Genomic DNA, 16798 nt, shown 5'->3' on the forward strand with positions numbered 1-16798 from the left:
AGGCCGCTGCGGTTGATAAAAAATATCAAAACTGATTTTTTTATCGCCGCAGTGCGTGTAAAATGAATGTGCAGTGATCAAAAAATATATATTTTTTGTCACTGCGGTGGGGCGGGCGTGGGTGAACGCACGTGTGGGCGACCGATCAGGCCTGATCGGGCAAACACTGCGTTTTGGGTGGAGGGCGAACTAAAGTGACACTAATACTATTATAGATCTGACCGTGATCAGTTTTGATCACTTACAGATACTATAAAAGTACAAATGCTGATTAGCGATACGCTATTCAGCGAATAAAAGTGACTGCGGTGCGGTGGGGTGGGCGCTAACTGACGCTAACTACCTAACCAAGGGGCCTAAACTATCCCTAAAACCTAACAGCCAATACTAGTGAAAAAAAAAAAGTGACAGTTTACACTGATCACTTTTTTTCCTTTCACTGGTGATTGACAGGGGCGATCAAAGGGGTGATCAAAGGGTTAATTGGGGTGCAGGGGGGTGATCTGGGGCTAAGGTGTAGTGTTGGTGCTACTCACAGTTCAGTCTGCTCCTGTGCTGGATCCAACCGACGAAAAGGACCAGCACAGGAGCAGACAAGCCATATAACAGATCATATTTACTAATATGATCTGTTATATGGCTTGTGATTGGATTTTTTAAAAATCGCCAGCCTGCCAGCCAATGATCGTTGCTGGCAGGCTGGTGACTAACTTGTTCTTTAACTTTTGCCGGCCCGCGATGCGCATGCGCGGGCCGGCTTGGAGCGAAATCTCGCGTCTCGCGAGATGACGCGTATATGCGTGACTGTGCGCAGCGCTGCCACCTCCGGAACGCGAATCTGCGTTAGGCGGTCCGGAGGTGGTTAAACATACAGGGCCCCACTACGCATACGGAGTGAGACAGTGCACAGATGTGGCAGCTGGCAGGCATTCAAGCCGATTGTCAGTCGTTTGCTTATTGTGAATAGCTGGATCGTTACCTGCACAACCGTTAACAATAAGCAAGCCCCTGACAATTATCTCCCTTACCTCTATAAGGCCTAATTGCGAATTTATACTGCACAATGGATGAGCAAATCCCATGTAAATGTGGTGCCGATCACCTGATAATCAAGCAAAAAGCTCGTTCATGGGGTGAAATTATCTTTCATGCAGCACATTAAATCATCAGTTCTGGGCAGTAGATTGTCCAGTGTGAACAGCGACCTGCTGCCTGGAAACAATGAATCTGTAGGAAGATCAATGATGGCAGCATCCATCACTCCTCCCCCATACAGTGGAGAAGATCACTACATGTAAAATCAGCTCTTCAGCTCCACTGATGAACAGGCAATTATCGAGAAGGAATGCTCTCGTCCCGATAATTGCTTGCTCAGTCGTCGGATGTAAATGCACCTTTATTCACAGTCTGTGTTTGACCAATGATTTCCATCAATGATTATTCGCTAATAACAGGAAAATTTGCACCTATTCTGTGTTTTCAACCCATCTTTGGTTTTGGCCCACAATTACTGATGCAAAATAAGTTACTAAATAATGATGTGTGAATGATGCCTTAGTTTATGTATATACACAAATATATACTGTATATGCTATATACATGCACATACAGTTAGGGTCCATTTACATGGCCAATGCACAAGACAATGATAGGGAATGAACCCTTAATTCGCGAACATTGTCCAATGTTCAACTTCGGTAACACTGCATTTACATATAGCTATCAATGAGTGATCACTACTACGATCGTTCATGCCTATACCAATTCTTGTTTGTCAGCAACACTTCTCTGCACAGGACAATGTGCTGCCCACAAAAGATGATTTTAAGTACTGCACAAAAGATGCAAATGTGATGAGGATGAACAAGCGCCTGCTTGTTCGCTGGGTGATCGGTGGCACCTTTACATGGAACAATTATCTGGACAGACATTTGTATAAATGTTTGTGTCCGATAATTTTCCCAGTCCTCGGCCCATGTAAAAGGCCCTTACACATACTGTATACTGGCTATATACACACATACCACCAGGGGTGCACCACCAATGAGGTCAGGTGAGGCGATCGCCTCAGGCAGCACCAGGCAGGGGCAAGAGGGGGGCAGCGTAAGGGCCATGGGCAATGAGCGCTTGTATTGTGGTAAAGGGGTTAGGTTAAGAAGTTGGCATTCAGGGCGGGGGGGGGGGGGTCATTTCAGTTTTCGCCTCAGGAAGCAGAAAGGCTAGGTGCACCCCTGATACCTACTGTATATTGTACACACATGCTACAGTATATGCACATATGCACACATACTATATGGATGTTGTGACATAGTGAGAGGTTTGGTCTGGGGAAACAGGTATTTTCCTCCCAGCATGTGCTGCTGGGGTGATTTACAGCCAGATGAGGTCAAATACAGGACCGGATTTTAAGTGCCGGTCCGGGTTTTGGCAGCACATGGCTGTCTTTTAAATAGGCAGCCGGGCTCAGAAGCCAGGTCTCTGTGTTGGGATCTGGGAGCCTTGTGTCTGGATGAAGGCTTGCTACCTGTTTGGCGTGAAAACAGGTTGGTGCTGCTATGGTCAAGGACTCTTTGAGGCAGAATTGCCGCATGGTATGAATTACCACCAACACCACAAGGTGACTTTTTGCTTGATTATGACTGCTTGTTTTGTCACTTGCCTAAAGTGTGAATAAAACACTGAACTGTTTGATCCAAAGAACTTGTTGTTGCCTCTATACTGCTTCCGCTATTCCTGTGTACCTGAGCGAGTCCCCACAATTGGTGGAGCATGCGTGCAAGATCAGTGAGGCTGGCGTAAATGCCGATATTTTTGGTTTCTGGGTATATGTCGTAGTGTAACATAGTCCAGTGTGATTCACATTCATATACAGTATGTATTTATGTATTTGTATTGCCAGGCCAGCAGGCATTGATGAATTTCTTGAAGGCTGCATATAGTGCCGAGATGGCTGCCTCATACCTGCGAAAACAGCAAACTGCCCCCACAGAGATGCTAACCAGGATGGGCCCGTTTGCTGGTCACACTCAGGACAGGGGACAGCAGACTCTCTGGCGCCGTGTGTCAGCATGGGGGCTTCATACCAGAGAATGAACAATAAGTTGTAATCCTTCCTAACTTGTTCAGGATGGGGCTGACGTCTCCAAAACCCAGCTCATCATATATGATATGATGGGGGCATCGCATGGACACCAGACATGGCGTATCAACTCGCCTTCATCTTCTTAAAATAAGGATCTCATCTTCCGAGCATCCTGGACGTGTCTCGTTTGATATGCTAGGACTCGGAACGATGAGATATGAATTAGGAAGAAGGTCTGGGGTCTGTATCTTCACCAGGGCAACTGGGAAACTATCTTTGTGATATTTTCTTACCTGTTCCCTAGATAGCCAGTGGGCCGGCTGCATGGGTAATGAAGCTCGGTCCAGAGGGGCTGAGTCAGAGGTGGGAGGAAAAATCCCCCTCAGGCCTGCCCCTGGAGGAAAGACATAAAAATGTGACTCCTGGGATATTTGGGAGATCCAATCGAATTGTTTTGTGCACCATTACTCTGCCCAAATCTCCAGGGAGGAAAGGACTTTTACCACACAAATGTTAAGTATTAGAACTTTCTTTATTTTCTCCTTTTTATTTTACAATTGTTTAGCATTTATGTATGTCTCTTGTTAATAATTTTTTGTAACCAAGTACTGTCTATTTTTTGGGGTGTCCTGTCCACCTTATAACTGACGGGTGGTGGCAGTGAAAGTTTCGTGTTAGTGCGTGGGTGGGTTTGCAGGCTTCAGGTGGCGATTTATGCTCGAGTTACGGCCTGGCGCAGAGCGTAACAGCGTGTGAGGGTGTGAGGTGAATCGGCCTGAAGGGCTTGGGCAACCCTTGTCACGTGACGCGGTGGGCTGGTCTGGTCCCCGGTACGTGACAGGTTCTGTAACAGAGCAGCGGGAAGCAGGTGAGTAAGTTTGTTTCTACAAATACAGCAGGCTGGGGTTGAAATTTAGGGACCACAATTCTCTTTGTTACATTCCACATTTTCATGTGACAAATTGTATTTTTCAGTGGCACTATTTTGGGACATGTGGTTTATTAAGTTTTATCATTTTAGTTTTGAGGGAAATTCTGGAATTTTTTGCATTTTCCCCACCATTTACCATGCAGTCAATATAAGAACTTAGCTTTATTCTACAGTAGTTGCTATGACTGTGGCAGCACCAAATATGTTTTTTATGGTTAACTACCTTAAAAAATAAAATTATGTTTAATTGAAAAAGGGATTTTTTTCATCCTTTTGGGGGGATGTTTTTTGTTTTCCTTTTAGTGAGCTAATTTAAAGAGCATCTGTCAGCATGATCAACCCTTTTAACCAGGCATACTGCTTTTTTCTTGGCTATGTTAGACTGCTGCAGAGATATCTGTGTTTTTATTTATATGCAAATACCAGCCGAAGCCTTTGGAGCACTTGCAGTAAACCCCTATGAAGCCAGATCATAAAAATGGGAATGGTAGTAGCCCTGGCTACAGAAAGTCTAGGCTTTCCTCACATTGCTCCCTAGGGACAGTGCAGCAAAAGGAGAGCGCACTCTTTCTTCCCTTGGGGCACACCCTGGTGTTAGGGCTCCTGCCTGATGGAAGTTTGCGGTGTCCTTGATGTTAATTGTTTGTACAGGTAAACAGCAGGGCATGTAGAGTACAATGGCCAGTGTATGGTGCAGGAGCCAGTAAGCAGGCCAGATTTAACAAAACCAACATCTGTAGTGCAAAATGAGGGTTGTAGTACCAACAGTCTCACAACACAGTTCCACCAATGTACAGTGAAAATCTTCCTCCAGAGGGTTTTGTATAGGTATAGGCCGGGCTTAGATTCAATGTACTCTTTCACTCCTCCTTATAATGTCTATAGCTTTTGATAGAAGTTTACCTCGCTAACTCAGTTTTCTCGGCTATTACAGATTGTGGAACTTTCTCTCTCTCTCCAGGAGTATTCCAATGGATCTCTCTTGGTAGATCATGCAGAGATCGTTAGTCTCTGTAGCTGAAGGCCTAGTACTGAGGAGTGGAGCACTGGGACTTTGCCTCCTCTCTCCTTCTCTATTAACACTACAAACCTTTACTAGACTGAGATGGAGTGGAGCTAACAGTCCACGTCTCATTTTTTTCTAGGGGCTGTGCCAGAGTTGGTTAACTCCGTCACTCCCATACATTATCATACTGGGGATACAAAACATAAAATGACATAATATAAATGAACAAAAAAATTTGTAAGTACTCCCTGCTCTGGGGTACTGCACACTGCCTTTGTAACGTCCCTGTGCTCCATACAAAGTGTGGGTGTGTGGGCATAACAATAGCAGAGCTCCAAGGGCTCCCGCTTGCACACGTCTCTGCAGCTGTTCAGCATACAGGCAAAAGAAAGGAATCTTTTTCATCAGCATGATCAACCCTACCAGGCAGTATGCCTGGTTTAATAGGGTCGATCATACTAATAGAGCTCTTTAATATGTTGTTATCTAACACAACAGTTTCTAGACCTAAATGCCTAATGTGGCGTGTAAGGGTATGTAAGCAGATATAGAGGATATAAAAGTAGGAGATAATGTGCATATGGTGTATAATATACATTTCATGACTGTAATATACTGTATATAGAATTTTTTCTCTTCACACTAGCTGCCTATATTAGTCAGTCTCCTTCTCTCTCAGCTGACAGGAGACTGAAGATACAGGACAGCACCAGAACTTTGTTTGATTGGCTATCATGTTAATCGCATGCCAAGACATCAAGCAGATGCTGGAGAAGATATTGACATCCAGATTGCACTGATAGGCCAGTGCAAGAAATGCTCTGCCACTTTGAAGTAAGACCTTAAAAATATGTGACTGCTGCACAGAGTATGTGCTGCTGCGAACTAACCGTGTAGGGGTTAAAATCCATAGAGAAATTAAAAATACACTACCATACCAAAGCATTTTGGTTTATGGTGTTTTTGGGGCAAGTGGTGTTTTTTTTTTTTTTGGGCATTTTTCCTTGTGTTTTTTTTCTGAAAGGCTTCTCTATAGAACTCAAAAACTACAGAAATAAATGCATGTTACAAATGTAACAACATTTTAAAAAGCCATAAAACCATATATACATCACAATACATACATGTTGAACCCTTTCATTATGGGCTGCTGTGTCATGCAATCCCCAGTCCAACCAACAATCCTGAGCTTGCTCTCCTTGAAGACAGGACGTCAGTCTCTCCTGTGTGGTTGACTTCCTATGAACTGCAGGAATACATTATCACCCAGCAAATCCCTCCTGGCAGCTCACAGACAGACACCTCCGTACCGAGTTCAACCCTCCTTGTCTCTCGGTATGTCTATCTATGCATATAGTGCTGCTAAAGATACAGTTTCTTTCCTATTTAAGGGTCCCGGAGTGGAGTGACATATTAGGTGAGCCCATGCAATTATTAGCTTCAGTTATCCCCCTTACACTACTTGTCTATAATATTTGTGTGTGCTGTTTGCAAAATCTCCAGTGTATTTCTATGAGCTGCAGCTTCACACTGCTGTCCTCTGGCTGATGCTTGTAAGAGCTGACAGGGAGAAAAGTATCACAAGCAGGAAGCAGGAGAAACAGGTCGAAGCTGCATCCCATAGAATATGTAAGAGTTAAGGGGCCACAGTTCTATTGGTTTATCACTTGCTGCCCTAATATAGGACACAGAGCGAGTCCACTGTGATGGTACTCTGCTCACTTTGTCTATGCAAAGTCAGAGGCATAATGGGAACTGTAGGCTGGATGTCACGGCTGAGGATAGGGGAAATCCTCAGCCGTGCGGTGATGGAAGATGTCCAGTCGCTACTCGCCAGGAACACAGAATCAGGGAGCAGGTCACCTCCTGTTGCGTCCCTAACGCTGACCCTGTCTCCTACCTGCATGGGCCGACCTTGATGGTAGGAGGACCCATGCGCAGGAACCTCGGATCCCTGACTTACCCTCCGACCGGTCCCTGGGGTAAGGAGCAGGGTAAGACAACCCACTCCTCCTAGGCACGGAGGAGCAGGAGTCTCACTGGCCAAGCAGCATGAAGAAGGGGGTACATAAACAGGACTATGGATAAGACAGGTGAACCAAACAGTTCCACACAAACCTGTCTCAGCCTTGCTGACTGGAACCCGTGCTAAGGAAAGGCTGTCCACACAGACAAAGGTAAACAGCACACACATGAAGACACACAGGGACCAGGACATCCATAGCTGCACAAAAACCAAAGACACAAGACATCAACAACACATCACGGTATTAGAACTTATGACCGGAAGGGTGGCCCTTACAAGAAGATGGAAATCACAGGAGGCTGCAACAGCAAAGCATGACTGAAGCAACCTACTGAGCCATGCCAAAGTGAGAGGCTTTATAGGCCTAAGAGGCCACACCCAACGGTCAGACACACCCAGTGACATCACACACACTGGGAAGGGAGTTCTAGAATTCTAGATTTTGTTTCCATCTGAACCCATGATCCCTCCCCGCTTCTTCTTGTGGGCCAATGAGAAGGCTGCAATATCTATGTCTGAGCTAAGCAACATCCCTAGCAACCAATAGGAAAGTTGCCTAACCCTTACTATATAAGAAGCTCCCCAGCAGAGCATTTTCTGCAGTTTTTTGCTGTTCTGAGTAAGAGAGAGCAGTGTCATTGCTGTGCTCTGTGCTTTACTGAGTCATCTGGATCCTTATTCAATTACATTAGATAGTTAGATCATATACTGTATATAATACAGATAGTTAGTGGGAGATACACACCTATTACATTTCCGATTTTCGCAGTCAAGAAAATAATGACGAGATCACAAATTCTAGAATTTGCGAATTTATGGTGAATATTAGGTCAAAAATTCGCAAAATATCACGGAAACGAATATGTCCCATGCTCATTACTACTTATTAGGACAAGCAATCCAGAATACTATGTCAAGGTCAACTGAGAAGTTCTTCAGCTAAGATGACTGGGTCTAGCTGCCTGAAGTATATAGTATGTCTTCTTATAATGTACTTCGTCTTTTATTCTAGTTATCATCATGGCTAATAATGTGCTCAACATTTCAACTCAATCATCTTTGTTTCTAAGAGGGCTTGTGAAGTTGTGCCACCAAATATCTTACATATTGTGGTCCTCTAAGAATTGATTTGTCAGCAAAGACATCAGATTGTTATAGATCTAACAAATTTGGATGGGACCAACTGACAATCCCATGACTATGACGACATGTTTCAGCCCATTTCTTCTTCCCAAAATTTGTTGCTGGAAATGTACATTGAACTAAATGATATGGACACACCAGTTAAAAAGAAAGAGGTACCGAAAGATTCTGAGATATATGCAAAAGAGGGCATTTGAGTCTTCTTTGCACTGCTCACTGGATGTGAGGCTTCATATAATGGATTTTTCCAACTGAATGAACCTGAGCAGATAACAGTAACCATCACATCCTCTGATTTGCATACAAAGTGAAGAAACCTTTGGCACCCTCATCAGACTATAGGGGCACTTTGTATGTGCAGGAGAGCAGGTCAACCTGTAGATATGTTAAAATAAAGAATTCTGATTCTAATCTACAGTAATTTGCAGGGGTCTCCAATGAACAGATTTTCAGTCTTCCTATAGATCTGCATTCACAACCTGAAAATCACATTTTTATCCTACACTAAAATGACAGAAGAATTCCAAGAGAAGAATGAAGCAGAAAAACGTCTTCCAGACTGTTCCACAGCGGTAGCGCTAGTACCAGTGAGAGTCAGAGATATTAACAATAGATCTGGTTAAAGAGTCTTCCTCGCCCCCCTTCATCTTGTAGCGTTTCTACCACAATGTGAGTCATTTACACAAATTCCTCAAGGAAGAGGCTAAAAAAAAACCCCGATGGAAGGAAATAAAGCCTGAGGAAAAGGTCTATAAAGATTTTCTCGCTTTGCTAATCCCTTCCTTCTAATGTTTCTTTGTAAATTTGTCAGATGGGAATGAAATTGCCTCATAACTCTCCAAACGTGAAGAGCATCGCTGCACAAAATTACGTACTTGTCAAAGCAATAGGGAATTTATGTTATTGTTTGCAAGATGTGATTTTATTCAGCTTATTTTCTTAGTGCACATTATAGGAGCTACAGAAGGAGAACAAGAGCTGGGAGATCTGTGGGATGCATGCAGCTAGAGAACCTGTGGATGGTCTCTCATGTCAGTCAGAGAATATCTTTCTATATTCTTTCATTTACGACTCTACTTGTGGCATAAAAAACATGTGCAAAGCTGGAGGAGATGTGGATTTCCAGGAACCTATTCCCATTCATGGTGGGAATACCCAAATGTCCATAACATTTGGAAGGTTACATTTATGTTTATAATGAAGGTAAATGGGCTGCAGGTCCCTATTTATCCCTTGCTAGCACTGCGTTTTATTGGTCTGAGGAAGTACCCACTTCCTGTTCATATAGCCATTAGTCAAATCTTATTAGCAGACAGATTTTTGATTGCCAGAACATGGATGGTATCAAACGCTCAATTTATGAATTAATAAATACAGTGCAGATTGCTTATAACATGGAGAAGATGTTAGCTTACAGGACTCACTCTTTGTTTAAGGGCTCATGCACACGAACATTGTTGTTTAGCGGTCCGCAAATTTTGGATCCGTAAAACATGGATACCGGCCATCTGTGTTAAAATTTTGCAGAATGGAACAGCTGGCCCATAATAGAACAGTCCTATCTTTGTCTGTAATGTAGACAATAATAGGACATTGTGGCAAAACCAACCTCGCCACTGGGTTTTGGAGGGGCCTGTTTGCCAGCCTCTTGCCCCAGGATTATGGTCCCTCTTATCAGCCCATGATAAACTTTTGAACCCCTGGTCTAATTCGTGCCATTTTGGGATATGTTAAATGTCTATGTGTACTGTAAAGGGTGGGACATTGTATATTTGAGTAGTGATGTCTGTCGTATTGTCTTCACGTGTGTATTGGCGATTTCCCTTTGTCCTGAGAGATAATTGAATTACTCCTTGGTTGTCTCCAGGACAGAAGACATTGTGTATTCTCCTGCCTGTGATGATTACATTAACCCATTGTGTAAGGTAATTGTATCACAGGCAGAGGGGAGGATTTTTGTGTGGGAGTGTTTTACTGTATTGTACGTGTTTATTGGTTGTTTTTACAAAACCCTGTGGGTGGTAACCTTGTTGGAAAATGTGTATAAGTCAATGCTTGTGTGTTCAATAAAGAGTTCCTGTTTTACCGTTCATCATGTTGAGGCTGGTGTTTGGGTAACTGATCGACACTGGGAATTGCTATACGCTCAAGATTTGCTATACTCCCCTGGCTATAACTACTAGCTCTTGTAAGAGCTGTTCCTGCTCTCTAGATTTAGGAGAGGTTCACCCACTGGAGCCTGGAGCCTTGTCATAGGTCCAGGGTGGGTAGGAGACGGCGAGACCTCAACCAAGCTTCGGCGGTTCGTTGGGTCTGCGGTGTCAAGTGGAGTGCTTGGAGTCCTTGGGAAGCGCTAGGAGCATCATTCGATGGAGGTACCCGGTCGGGGTGCCAGGAGATCCGTTACATTGGTGGCAAGCAGTGGGATGGCGTCCTAGTGTGAGGAGAAGCAGCTCGGAGACACCGTTCGTGGAGTATATTGAGGGCAACGCTAGTATCCGTACAGCGCCCCTGGCTACAGCAGCATGGAAGGAGAAGACGCAGAGCATAGTGAGTTGGAGAGGAAACTAAGATTATTCATCAGCCTGTTGGGGCCAAATCCTGCACCGGAGGCAGTGATTCAAATCATAAATTATACCAACAGGGCTCACTTGGCACAGGGATCCAGAACAGGATCTTTACAAGGAGACATTTTTCATTCCCCTGGAGGTACAGAGAGCCGCTCACGGAAGGTAAATTATGCAGCCTTCAAATCCTTAGGGGATACAGATGAGGAAGACCTGGATGGCCGGGATGCATTAAGGAAAGGCATCTGGTACCAGGCCCTGGATAATGTACAATACCAGCGAGGCGAGAGTCTCCCCAGTGAAGAGCAGCGATTGCAGAAGCAAGTGGCCCTGTGGATGCCTTTCCTGGGAGTGCAGCCCCTGGAGGAATGGGTGAAGGAACTAGAGCACCGGGTATGGCAGGAGCTATGGCTGGAGGATGCCTACCAGGCGCTCTGGTGGTATATGGCACAGTATATACCCTGGACAGCTGAGCATGACAAGCCAGAGGGAGAGGAGTTTGATGGTCCTGGCTTGTTATGGGAGTCCTTTGCAGAGCCTGACTTCGGGAGCCCTGCACAGTTCAGACTTCAGGACATTTTCTACGAGAGGGAGGCTAGGCAGAATTGGGATGACCCCCATGAGGTAGAGAAAGAGCTGGCTCACCTAGCAACCCTGGAGTGGGAACTGGAGCAGGACTACCGAGATCTCTTCCACTCCATTGGGAAGGCTCAGCAGGACAGCAAGAAGTCAGACCCAGGTCCAGAGCCCTTCAGCTGGGAGGATATTGTGGATGTTTACTGGGAAGAAACCCAGGTGGCCGGTGGAGATGGGACCGAGGTCTCTCCACCGGTCCTGCAGGGAATTGGGAGCCCAGTCTCCATTCCCCAGCGGCAGGCTGAGTTACAGGGGGCAGAGACAGTCGGTCCTGTCCCCCAGCGGCAGTGTGATTTACAGGGAATTGGGAGCCCAGTCTCCATTCCTCAGCGGCAGAGTGTCCTACAGGGAATAGATAGCCCAGTCTCCTTTTCCCAGCAACAGGACACTGTATTGGGAGCGGAGACAGTCGGTCTCCCTCCCCAGAGGCTGGAAATATGTATGGGAGAGGAGCTTGCTACCCCCTCTCCCTATTGGCAGTGTGAATTGCAGGGAATTGGGAGCCCAGTCTCCATTCCCCAGTGGCCGTGTGATTTATTGGGAATTGAGAGCCCAGTCTCCATTCCCCAGCGGCAGCTTAACTTACCAGGGGGAGACAGTAAGCCCCACAACCGTGCAGATGGGACCGTGGTCTCCACACTTACAGCACAGGGGATAGGGACAGTCGTCCTGTCCCCCAGCAACAGGGCTGTTTAGCCAAAGGGGAGACAGTCGGTTTCCCCCTCCAACAGCAGAGCTGGGTATCCAAAGGGGAGACAGTCGGTCTCCCCCTCCAACAACCAGGCTCGAACGAGGCTTCTTCCGTGGTAGCGCTGGCACCAGGGCAGAGTACCGCTGATCCCTGCCCACAAAGCAATCTCCACTCCAAGCCAGGGAGCAACACAGAGACCAGGAGTACCAGTTACCAACATAACCTTGGTGGACTCACTGGACAGAGACAGGCTACCAAATTCAACAGGTCCAGTATTTGGTTGTGGGTGGACCGCCAGACTAACTCAGATACCGACCAGCGTGAGGTCAGGTATCTGGTTAGTCTTCCCTGGGAGGGGGAGATGTGTGGCGAAACCAACCTCGCCACTGGGTTTTGGAGGGGCCTGTTTGCCAGCCTCTTGCCCCAGGATTATGGGCCCTCTCATCAGCCCATGCTAAACTTTTGAACCCCTGGTCTAATTCGTGCCATTTTGGGATATGTTAATTGTCTATGTGTACTGTAAAGGGTGGGATATTGTATATTTGAGTAGCGATGTCTGTCCTATTGTCTCCACGTGTGTATTGGCGATTTCCCTTTGTCCTGAGAGATAATTGAATTACTCCTCGGTTGTCTCCAGGACAGAAGACATTGTGTATTCTCCTGCCTGTGATGATTACATTAACCCATTGTGTAAGGTAATTGTATCACAGGCAGAGGGGAAGATTTTGTGTGGGAGTGTTTTACTGTATTGTACGTGTTTATTGGTTGTTTTTACAAAACCCTGTGGGTGGTAACCTTGTTGGAAAATGTGTATAAGTCAATGCTTGTGTGTTCAATAAAGAGTTCCTGTTTTACCCTTCATCATGTTGAGGCTGGTGTTTGGGTAACTGATCGACACTGGGGATTGCTATACGCTGAAGATTTGCTATACTCCCCTGGCTATAACTATTAGCTCTTGTATGAGCTGTTCCTGCTCTCTGGATTTAGGAGAGGTTCACCCACTGGAGCCTGGAGCCTTGTCGTAGGTCCAGGTTGGGTAGGAGACGGCGAGACCACAACCAAGCTTCGGCGGTTCGTGGGGTCTGTGGCGGTTATGGTGTCAAGTGGAGTGCTTGGAGTCCTCGGGAAGCGCTAGGAGCATCCATCGACGGAGGTACCCGGTCAGGGTGCCAGGAGATCCGTTACAGACATGTACTATTTTTTTGCAGAATGGACATGCGGACATACAGACACAGAAGGCAGATGGAGTCATTTCCGTTTTTTTGAGGCCCCATTGAAGTGAATGGTTTCGCATATGGGCTACAAAAAAATTTGAAAAGACACGAACAAAAATATGTTTGAGACTAGGTTAGCTCTTTGGCTGTTTTTCTATAATACTTGTTAAGGAAGACCCTGGCCTGCTTCAATCTCTTTTTTTGTTCTCATCATTATTTTGTTTGCTTTATCTCTGTATGACATATTCTGCTGTAGAAAGTCAGGTGGGCGTATGTGTATGGATATATATATGTATCTGCCCCTTCTTCGATATGTATATATATATGGGCCCCTTTATATGGCCAATAGGGATATATATATTCCTGTATGGCCGTGTATATATTGGCCCTGTATGGCAAGTGGGGACATATGTATGTCCCCTGTATGTGATGCCCCAGGTATATGCGAGTGTGTGTGTATATATAGATATGTGTGTATGTCAGCATGACAGCATGTATGGGGGCTTATTGCTGCCCATTCATACCCCCGGTTTTGTATGTATGTATGTGTATGTGTTTATAGATGTGCCCCAAGCATCTGTGGATATATATATATATATATTGTGAGACAGTGACAGGTCTCACTCAGGTTAGAGGCAAGGAAGGGGTGGATAGTGCAGTCCACACCCCTGTTCCACCACAGGTGAGAGAAGCTGGAGGTAATTGTCCTGGCATAAGGCACCTCCCAGAGTGTCAGAAAGGGGGGAGTGTGTTACCTGTGGACAGAGGCCTGGAGGCTCTGTGTGGTCCAAGCCAGGAGGGCTGAGAGACCACTATTCCCCATGTGCGCTGAGACACTGGACTGGAGGCAGTGGGCGTACTGTGCTCTGTACAGCCAGGAGGCTGTGGGACTTTGGCTGAGAAAGCCGCTTGTGTTCACAGGGTGTGAACAAGGACTTAGGTGAGTCAGGAAACTCTGTGTTAGTTAGAGCCTAGCCGAGCAAGTCTTTATTATTTTATGTGGATGTCACATGTGTTAGGTGAAGCTGCGACTTCATGATAACCTGTATTGGTTGGAGTGTGCACAATAAATGCACGGTTTGGACCTGAAACCTGGTGTCTGGCAAAGATATTTGTGTGAATGACCCCCGAAGAAGAGCTAACCCCTACAAAATATATATATATATATATATATATATATATATATATATATATATATATATATATAGAGGGAAGTGTATTAAATATTCCCTAGATTCAATTCCCTATCAACTCTTATCAACAGTTCATCCCCCATGTTTAGAGAAAAACTTGTGCTGATAGCCTGTAGGATAACAGCTGATCAGTATCTAGTCCTCTTTTGTTCAGGCCCTAAACAGTAGGATGGTCTCATTTGCTGGTCACCTCAGGACAAAGAGATTGCAGACTCTCTGGCACCGTTTGTCAGGGGGCTTTCTAACCAGAGACATCATGAACCTATTTCCACACCTCTGCCCCATGGCTAAACTCCATTCCCCTACTTCCAGCATTTTGGGACTAGGGGGGAGGACTCTTGGGATTTGAGGATGGCACACTATGATGTCACATGCCTGAGGGGGGGGGGGGGGGTGAGCTGTTTCTGAGGCTGATATATGAGCCCCAAGCCAGGAACAGGGGGCTCTTGGAACTGGACTACACACAGAGACACATGGGAACAGCTCCTTGAAGGAAGAGAGGCCGATATGCCCCTGGAGATGGCTGAGTATACCCTGGCATGGCATTGTATCTCTGCCCTTGCAGTGCCAACCCTATTTACCCCTTCCCTGCCCAGCAGCATCAACCCCTGTTGGTGAAACCCCTGACCTCCCTCCCCATTATCCCAGCATTTACCACTACCTTGCCAACCCTGTTCCCCTGCTCCGCCGTGCTATACCCCTGCAGCAGCCTTCAGCCTGGTGTATCTGTGGCCTGCATTAACCCTTGCAGGTCCCAGTAAGCCCTGCTACTCACAGTCCCCTGCACCTTGTATTTCTTGTTCCCTTAGGGATAGGATTAGAACCAGGTGGGGTGGGCTGTTAATATACAGTATATGTGTGTGTACTGTAACAGTTAGTTTGTGAGTGGAACTTGGGATTGTGTAGTGTACAAACCGGATTCCAAAAAAGTTGGGACACTAAACAAATTGTGAATAAAAACTGAATGCAATGATGTGGAGATGGCAAATGTCAATATTTTATTTGTAATAGAACGTAGATGACAGATCAAACGTTTAATCCGAGTAAATGTATCATTTTAAAGGAAAAATACGTTGATTCCAATTTTCACGGTGTCAACAAATCCCCAAAAAGTTGGGACACGTAGCAATAAGAGGCTGGAAAAAGTAAATTTGAGCATAACGAAGAGCTGGAAGACCAATTAACACTAATTAGGTCAATTGACAACATGATTGGGTATAAAAAGAGCTTCTCAGAGTGGCAGTGTCTCTCAGAAGCCAAGATGGGTAGAGGATCACCAATTCCCACAATGTTGCGCAGAAAGATAGTGGAGCAATATCAGAAAGGTGTTACCCAGCGAAAAATTGCAAATACTTTGCATCTATCATCATCAACTGTGCATAACATCATCCGAAGATTCAGAGAATCTGGAACACTCTCTGTGCGTAAGGGTCAAGGCCGTAAAACCATACTGGATGCCCGTGATCTCCGGGCCCTTAAACGACACTGCACCACAAACAGGAATGCTACTGTAAAGGAAATCACAGAATGGGCTCAGGAATACTTCCAGAAACCATTGTCAGTGAACACAATCCACCGTGCCATCCGCCGTTGCCAGCTGAAACTCTACAGTGCAAAGAAGAACCCATTTCTAAGCAAGATCCACAAGCTCAGGCGTTTTCACTGGGCCAGGGATCATTTAAAATGGAGTGTGGCAAAATGGAAGACTGTTCTGTGGTCAGACGAGTCACGATTCGAAGTTCTTTTTGGAAATCTGGGATGCCATGTCATCCGGACCAAAGAGGACAAGGACAACCCAAGTTGTTATCAACGCTCAGTTCAGAAGCCTGCATCTCTGATGGTATGGGGTTGCATGAGTGCGTGTGGCATGGGCAGCTTGCATGTCTGGAAAGGCACCATCAAAGCAGAAAAATATATTCAGGTTCTAGAACAACATATGCTCCCATCCAGACGTCATCTCTTTCAGGGAAGACCCTGCATTTTTCAACAAGATAATGCCAGACCACATTCTGCATCAATCACAACATCATGGCTGCGTAGGAGAAGGATCCGGGTACTGAAATGGCCAGTCTGCAGTCCAGATCTTTCACTTATAGAGAACATTTGGCGCATCATAAAGAGGAAGGTGCAACAAAGAAGGCCCAAGACGATTGAACAGTTAGAGGCCTGTATTAGACAAGAATGGGAGAGCATTCCTATTTCTAAACTTGAGAAACTGGTCTCCTCGGTCCCCAGACGTCTGTTGAGTGTTGTAAGAAGAAGGGGAGATGCCACACAGTGGTGAAAATGGCCTTGTCCCAACTTTTGGG

The sequence above is a fragment of the Bufo bufo genome, chromosome 6, assembly GCF_905171765.1.
Source record: "Bufo bufo chromosome 6, aBufBuf1.1, whole genome shotgun sequence".
NCBI classification, from domain to species: domain Eukaryota; kingdom Metazoa; phylum Chordata; class Amphibia; order Anura; family Bufonidae; genus Bufo; species Bufo bufo.